Source organism: Limulus polyphemus, unplaced genomic scaffold (assembly GCF_000517525.1).
Source record: "Limulus polyphemus unplaced genomic scaffold, Limulus_polyphemus-2.1.2 Scaffold11537, whole genome shotgun sequence".
Lineage (NCBI taxonomy): Eukaryota > Metazoa > Arthropoda > Merostomata > Xiphosura > Limulidae > Limulus > Limulus polyphemus.
In genome coordinates, this window is record NW_013677147.1 from 1 (window position 1) to 8,728 (window position 8,728).

An 8,728-nucleotide genomic window follows, 5' to 3' on the forward strand; every position below is an offset into this window, starting at 1 on the left:
ACTAGTACTACTAGAAAGTACTAGAAGTTAGTACTAGTACTACTAGAAAGTACTAGAAGTTAGTACTAGTACTACTAGAAAGTACTAGAAGTTAGTACTAGTACTACTAGAAAGTAGTAGAAGTTAGTACTAGTACTACTAGAAAGTAGTAGAAGTTAGTACTAGTACTACTAGAAAGTAGTAGAAGTTAGTACTAGTACTACTAGAAAGTACTAGAAGTTAGTACTAGTACTACTAGAAAGTACTAGAAGTTAGATACGCAGTAACTAATTTGTCTCTCATTTGTGCTGGTCTTCAGAGTCACAAACTTTATGAAATGAGATTAAAGCAGTTATGGTGATGCATATTAATTATTTAAAGTAACATTTCTAATTAATTTAATTTGCAAAAGAAGGTACAGAAGAATATATTTCAAGATTTTTATTACAGAAGTAATATTCTGAAACATGTAGATCCATTGAAGATTTGCAGTAAAATTAAACACAGTAAACCGGACGCTATGAAAAGCATATACAAAATAACAACCCTAAGAAATAAAACCTTTATGGTCCTTAACAGTTATATTAATTACTGAATTATAAACTCATAATTACTAGACATAAAATAAACAAGTTTCCAGTTATGGTGAAAAAGGATTAATGTGACAACAAATTAAATTTTAAGAACATTTAAGATATCGTATTATTGCATTAATTGAATTTTCAGTGTGCTAGGGTATATGATAGATGGAATTTTTGTATAAAATTAAATTAAGTAATCAACAAGTAAGACAAGAATTAACTTTTTTTTTTAGTGGTTAATTCAAAACAAGTAATTTTCTTCATTGCTTTTGATAATAAAGTTTGTTTCTTGTTAAGAATTATAAATATTTCTATCACAGTAACGAAACACCAGATTTAATTTTTTTATCCAACACTGAACATTTCTAAAAATGTTTAATTGTTAAAATTCTGTGTGATCTACAAGTTTATGATTTCAGGAATTCTTTTCCAGCTTAGATATAAGTACAATATTTACCATTTCTGTCCTAAAAGTCATTTCTCTCTCCAAAGTGGAAAGATGAGAAAAATGTCGATCATTTTCAAACATGGTGTACTGATGGTAGCTATAAGTAATAGAATAATAGTTTTTATCTCTGAATCACATTTTATGTGAAGTTTATTTTGGTCTAATGTAAAACATATGCTTCAAGTTCATGCAAATAACACAAAGCACAAAAATTATATTACATAAAATGCTATTTTTTTTTATTTATCAAGAAATTTTCTAGACAATACCAAAGTTTAACTTTTTTGAGTAATGTTAATTGAACATTTTTTAATTATAACGCACGAGCCTATAATGATCAAATAAACTTGTAAAATATAATTAATAAAAATCGACAACATTAAAAAGAAGAGAGAGAGCAGAAGTGAATGTGATATAGTACACAGAACAACATAAAAACATACAGAGGGTTTTAGTCAAGTGTAGCATACTGTCTGTAGAAAAATAACCACAAGTGTCACTTGACACAGGAGCTGTTAGAATCTACAGACTGTTTTATATTGAAGAAAAAAACAGACAGTATGTTGTCAGTTACATTCCATACTGACTCCATGATAACCCTAACAAGCTGAAAGTCTCAGATTGACTACGAAAAGTGAAAATTATCCACAAGCTACTCCAGATTTGCCATACTATACCGAAGCTAGTGGGTCACATGACCTATTTGTACTGGGCAGGTTCCACTGGGGGGTATGAGGCAATACCATCTCTTAAATACAAAATTTCTGATCACAGTAATCTACCCACATAGATCTAAAGTATACACCTGGTAGTATTGGGTACAGTTAATTAAATGTAACGTTCGAACTATATTACCTATAATCAATTTCACTCTCACTGTTAACGACATTAAGCTACCATAGCCTTATACAAGATTCTAGTTACGAATAACTTGGAACACTTTTTTTACAGTTTTGGTCTCTTTACTATCTAAAAGAATGAAACATGGGACTCATTACTTGATTTAAACAATATGAGGTACGACGAGAGGCTTAATTACTTTTTTTCTGAATAACTGCGGGTGACATGATACAGCTATTCAAGATGGATGAAATTTGGTCTTTTTGAGTGTCAGCACTAAGTTTGATGGCTTATAACACTAAAATCTGTAGCTTTATATAATAAAAAAAACAAACTTTTTGATTCATGTATTGAAAACAAGGAGTAATAGGTTTAGATTGTGGGGTGTTTCATTTTAGGTAAGACCAGTTTAACCCTTTTGTCCCACAGATATAAAAGTGTCTGCATTTATTTTGGATTTGATGTTCTGGTTGCTTATTTTTTGTGGGTAAGGGGCATAATGAATGGGTCAAATGACCCTCTATAACCTTCATCTTCTTTACCTAAATGTTTTTCTTCTTAACTTCAAAGGGCACATCTAACTTAAGACAAGTAATCACAGTCTAACCCACGTAAAAATTTTTTATGTATTAATATACGTTTTTCAACAATTACTAACATTTTAAGTCCACTAATTAACCTACGATGTATAGTAAAACTTCTCTTCAAGTTAACACTATTTTGATGGCAATTTTTAAAGATAAGAATAATACATAAAAATGCTAACACTTCAGAAGTCAGAGGAAAAGTAACATATATCAAATAAATCTTTAACTTTTTATACATTTTACCATTTTATTAGTCAGAGAAAATTTAATAAAACAAACAAGCTTCTTTTCTGTGAGATATATATCTTTAATTAATATAACTATTAGTATATTGATATACCTGGCATCTTGTAGTGCTGCCATGTTAAAACATATATAAGGCTATACAAAACCAGTAATTTTGCTGATACTGACAAAGTCATTATTAGTGCTTTCAATTTTCTAAGGCATGCAGTATTTCTCATTAAAATTTTAAGTATTTTACGTAAAACTTAATTACAAATCCAGAATTAACTGAACTTTATCTCAAAATACAGACCAGTGACTCACCTATTTAAGCCTCCACAGATGAGAGCTACAAAGAACAACATTAAAACAATTAGTGGAAGTATTCATGTCATGATTTTTATATAGGTTCACAAATTACATTTTCCTGATGAAACAAGAAAATTAATGTTTGTAATTTTTTTAGGCACACATTTAAAAACTTCGGTTTAACAGATAATGATTAAAGAGACAAATTAAACAATTAGAAGCATGAGATATAAATATATGATGGTTACATAGCTTATAACAGAGGTAATCTATGAAGAACTTCTAACAGTTGTTTTTTCTTATTCAAAGATCCCAGAAGACAGAATTTTATGGTAAATCTTATCCTCATTTCTGGAGAAGGTAATATTAGGAACATCTTTGTTTAGACACAATTAGGTAATGTTACATTAACTCTTCTCTTTAATTCTATAGAAGGTAATATTAGGAACATTTGTGTTTATACACAATTAGGTAATGTTACATTAACTCTTCTTTAATTCTATAGAAGGTAATATTAGGAACATCTTTGTTTATACACAATTAGGTAATGTTACATTAACTCCTCTTTAATTCTATAGAAGGTAATATTAGGATTTCAAATGTTAGTACAGACACTGAAGGTTATGTTAAATCTTATTGCTGTTATGGTAAAAATAAAATCGTGAATGGAATAGTTTAGGCACATTTGCCCTTAGTTCTAAAAATATGATTGCTCAATTTTATCTGTAAGCCCATATTCATAACTTGTATTTTTATAATTATTTTAGCCAAGTAATAAAATTATGCAATGGTTTTCTGACAACATTCTGTGTTATTAATTTAGATTATTTGGAATATCTGTTGAATAGGTATAACTATAAATTATAATGGAGTTATGGCTTCAAATACTTTTGCTGTTGACTTTCTTTTTGTTATTTAAGTAGATTGGGGGGGGGGGTACTGCAACTATGTTGTATTGAATGATCTTCTATCACTTAATATGTAATTTAGTTATTACCTCTATCAACTTTTTATTTTAAATATGGTTCACACAGATACTGAGAAAGAGAACCAGAAATTCACAAATAAACATAATATTCTGAAAACTTAAGCATACAATTAATATTATACTTACATAAAAAAAATTACAAATTGCATTAAACACAAAATTTCTAATACCTATAAATCTGTTTAGTTGGCTTTCACCAAGTTAGATTAAAATGTTTGTAATGATGTAAGGTACTGTGGACTTGTGGTCCGAACATACGATCGTAATGTAAACATTTAGGAAAGGATAAGATTGTGATATTGTATATTTTTGAAGTTTTGTCCGGAAATTCAAAATTAGTGAAATGGTTAAACTAAACCGGAAGCTCATGCCTACCATAGTTATATATCTAATTAGCACTAAGTTTACGCCTATACTTAAAGCGTAAATATTTGTTCTTACAGTTGTGAGATTTCACTGGGTGACTGACACTGTAAGTGTGACAGTGTCACCAGACTGGGTCACTGTGGTCGAGTCAGCGAGTGTTAGTTGGTTACATTTGCACTCAATAAATCATTTTTTCTTACCTAAAACTGCTACAAGTAAGGTCTTCATTTCAAAAGGTAAGAAAGTCTTCGCTACATCAACTTTTCTACGGATCTTTTTCGTAACTTCATGTTTAGGTTCTTGTTTTCGTTTACTATGTTTCCTCTGCCGAAGATCACGATCTTCTACTTTACCCGCCATAGCAATGAAATGTAGCGCCCTCTTTATAACACATTATTTAACGCAATTTTATGGAAGTAAAAATGTAAAAAATGCATCATGTATAATCGTGTTACATTACTTGTGCTGAGGGGAAAGTTAGAGTGACGGTCAAATTCCACTATTATGTCGATCAACAATAGCCTATGCGTTGGCAACGGATGCACAAAATTATGGTTGGCTATTCTTTTATAGCTTTTGTGTAGATTTGCGCGAAAATTCTAAACAAACTTATACTAAGATATGTAAAAATGTCCGATGTAAATACATTTATTTGTAATAACATGTCGTCACCGATAAAACCGTGTTTTAAAATTAGTAATAAGACAAATCTGGGAAAGATATGGTAATATTAATTTCTAACTGAAAAATACTTTCTTAAATATGTTAAAGATAAGCTAGATGTTTGAATGGAGATTAGGTAAACGTAGCATGCACGCACAAAATTCTTCGTGTATTCTGAATCTATATGCCCCCCCCCCCCAATGGCACAGCGGCATGTCTGCGGACTTACAACGCCAGAATTCGGGTTTCGATACTAGTGGTGGGCAGAGCACAGATAGCCCATTGTGTAGCTTTGTGCTTAATTACAAACAAACAAACAAACTGAATCTATATATTCTTTGCATAACACGTGGTCTAGAAAACATTAAGTTGACTTCTACATACCTTTTTTTGTTCTTTAGAGATAATATCAGTCCTGTTTTGTTTTCTGTTGTTGTAAAGCACAAAACTGCACAATGGATTATCTATGCTCTCACCACCGCGGTATCGAAACATAAGTATCATAAGTTCACTGACTTATCCCATTTCTTCTTCCCAGACAATTTACTGTTGTGATGCTGTACGTTGTACAATAATGTAGACTACACTAGTGTCCTTAATAAATTCACGAATCCAATGGAAGGCAACTGTCCAGTGTCTAAATGCCAGCACGTACACCGTGTTTTGTGTCTTTGGTTTAATAAAAAAAAAATTCACTTTGTGTTAGACATTGTGTCTAGTTTCTCTATTTCTTAGCTTAAAATCCAGTCAGCTTAGAAATTCAGAATTATTCAAAATTCATCCTGCTGATAGCCCCCATTACTTAAGGTTTGAAAGAGCAGCACTTCTGAGTCCGTCTGCTTCCCCAGACAATCTGTAAAGCTTACCTTGTAATGGTTTTAGTGTATCATGAAGAGTGGTAGATAAGTTTGTCAATGTACTACTTAACGAGACCAAGAAACACCATATGGGCCAAAAGGATATTCTCGCTCTAACTGAGGAAGTTTCCATAGTGAAACGGCATGGAGCGACAACTTCAAGCTGATCTCTTGAGAAGAAGAAGCCTGCAGTGACAGATGGTGTGGCTAAATATCTCAAAGACAATCCTACTCAGGTAACTCTGAGCTCGAGTCAGGTTGAAGGTTAACCAGTTACTTCTCAGCACTCTAATACAACCACACTGATTTCCAGTAAATTGACAAGCTACCCCATTCCTCCCATGGCTTAGATGCTTCACACTTTGCTGATGAAGCCTCTACCTAGACATTGTCTAGGACGGGAAGAACAAAGTATCAACTGCACTTATGGTTTATTAGGTTACTGTCGAGTGATCTGCTTGTACTTTTCCAAGCAGCAAAGATGATGAAGTTATCAGTTTCAACCAATAGCTGAACAGGTATTCGAGAACCAGCAGTGCTTGTACTTTGCTGAACAGTAAATTAGACAAGCTATTGGTTTGACTAATGACTTAACAAGTCCAGTAAAACCAACAGAATTTGGTTTCCTAGAGCTGCTACAGAAAAAGCTCTGGAAAACTAATATAACCCAAGTTGGACTTGCTCACTGACTTGGAAGAGCATGACTTATAAGTTACATTGAACAGTTTGATGGTAGGTCCAGTTCTTTTAAGATTGGATGGAGCTTGGCACATACCTCTGAGGGTAGGAGAGCTAAATATTAAGTTCCTGGTTGACACAGGAGCAGCTGGAACACTACTAGATCTTGCAATATACCAACCCCTCCAAGTTACACCACAATTTTGGCCAACAGATATGGACTTTGTTGTGGCAAATGACGATAGATTAAACTATCGAGAAAATATTGCTTAAAGAATGAAGGCAGGAATCTCGAAGCTTTACCACTGCATTGTCATACTCAGAAGGTATTGCAGAAATTACAGGTTAGTTATACTTGAACAATTGGTGAACTGTGCTTCACAGAAGAATAATCTAATGTCATCTCGATCGAGCTCATGGGCAATGGAATGCACGAGTAATATAGTGGAGGGAATAATAATATCTATTTATACATTAGTTTGGTGTTCTATGGTTTACTAAAGATGCTGAGTAGTGAATTGGTTATGTGTAATGTCGTTATAGAAGCTGAATATGAAATGAACTGTTTCCTGTTCAAAAAAGCAGGCAACATTAGCTCGGACAGTTATCTGTCTAATGAAGGACGAGGTCCCAGTGTTGTTTAATAATTATGGGCAATTGGCTATTCAGCTTTAGGCTGAAATTTCATAGGTGCAATATGCAAAGTGGAAGCAGTCAAGACTAGCGGTAACACTAATGTTGCATCACGGCCAAAAGCAAGTACACAGCTACAACACCTTTCAGCTCAATGATTTTGGATTGTAAAAACCAGCTAAACCCAATGCAAGAAAAACAACTTATTGAATTGTTGGTTAAATATGCTGATGTATTTGTGACAACATATGGTCAATTGGTGGAATAACAGTGACTCGCCACACCATAGATAGAAGTAACATATTTCCAATAAAGCAACTGCAATGTTGGCTTCTCTGAAGCATTACCAAAGTGGTCAGTACTGAAATGCAGTGAATATTGAAGAACAAAGCTATACAAGTTTCGGAAAATGTTTGGTCATCTCCAACAGTGATTGTCAGGAAGAAGGTAGGTACACCAAGATTCTTTGTTGATTTTAGATGGGAGAGTACAGAAACTTGCGTTTACCCCTTTCCTTTATTACACAAATATGAATGTTTGAAAGAGCTGGAAGGTTTCTTTTAATTCAACACTTTATATCTGTTATCCAGGTTCTGCCAAGTCAAGCTAGATGACATAAGACTGCTTTTAGCACAAGAGATGGTTTGTATGAGGTCTGTATCAACGGCCCACCACTTTCAAGACGTTAATATAGCTTACACTGAAGGAGCAGCAATTGGAGAAATCCCTGGTCTAAGTTGACGATGTCTTGATGTTTGGTTGCATGTTCTTTTGCATCTGATAATCTAAAAAAGCATGAGAAGTGGAGTTTTTCAGACATATTGTAAGTGCAGATAGAGTTTTTACAGATAGCAGCAACAAGAGACTGGCCTCATCTTTGATCAAACCAAAAGTTCACACTTTACTGTCCTAAGGTGGGTCAGCATTAAGTATATAGACTTACAATTCTAAAACCGTTGGTTCGATTTCTCCGTGGTGGACAGAGGAGATAGTCTAATGTGGCTTTGTTCTAAAACAAATAAACACACTTTCCTAGGTTTTTACCAATGGTTTGTGGTAAACTTTTCCAATATAGCAGCACCATTGTCTGCTCTCTTTAAATTTGAGATGCATTTAGGATAAAAGCTAGGACTGTGATGAAGCATTCTAGGCACTAAAGTTTGCTTTAAGGTATGCTCCAGTGCTGCCATCTCTAGGACAAGACAACAATTTCCTATTGTATACTGATGAAATTAGAGCAGTGTAAGTACAGTTGCAAGACGGAGTAGGACTTGTATTCATGTACATTAGCCATAAATTCATGGCTCCTGAACACAAATACTGTATGATTAAAAAGAACTGATTATTGTCTTGATAAAACACTATTCCCACTAGTAGTCATGGTAGTAGGTGGGTCACGTTTTGCTGAAATGGTTACTGAACTTAGAAATATGGAAGGAATAATAGCTACAATAGTATGAGTTTGTCATATTGCTTTACCTGGGCCCGGCATGGCCAGGTGGTTAGGGAGCTCGACTCGCAATCTGCGGGTCGCGGGTTCGAATCCTAGTCAAATCAAACACGCTCGTCCTTTC

General features: G+C 33.6%; 1 long non-coding RNA gene across 1 annotated transcript; it reads right to left on the reverse strand.

Annotated features, from left to right (window-relative positions):
- Positions 1–974: 974 nt before the first annotated feature.
- Positions 975–4,670, reverse strand: LOC111083842. Its single transcript, XR_002609281.1, has 3 exons — positions 4,524–4,670; positions 2,985–3,009; positions 975–1,105 (listed from the first exon to the last, which is right to left on the reverse strand). It is a non-coding gene; the product is annotated as an uncharacterized LOC111083842 (long non-coding RNA).
- Between the last annotated feature and the right edge of the window lie 4,058 nt (positions 4,671–8,728).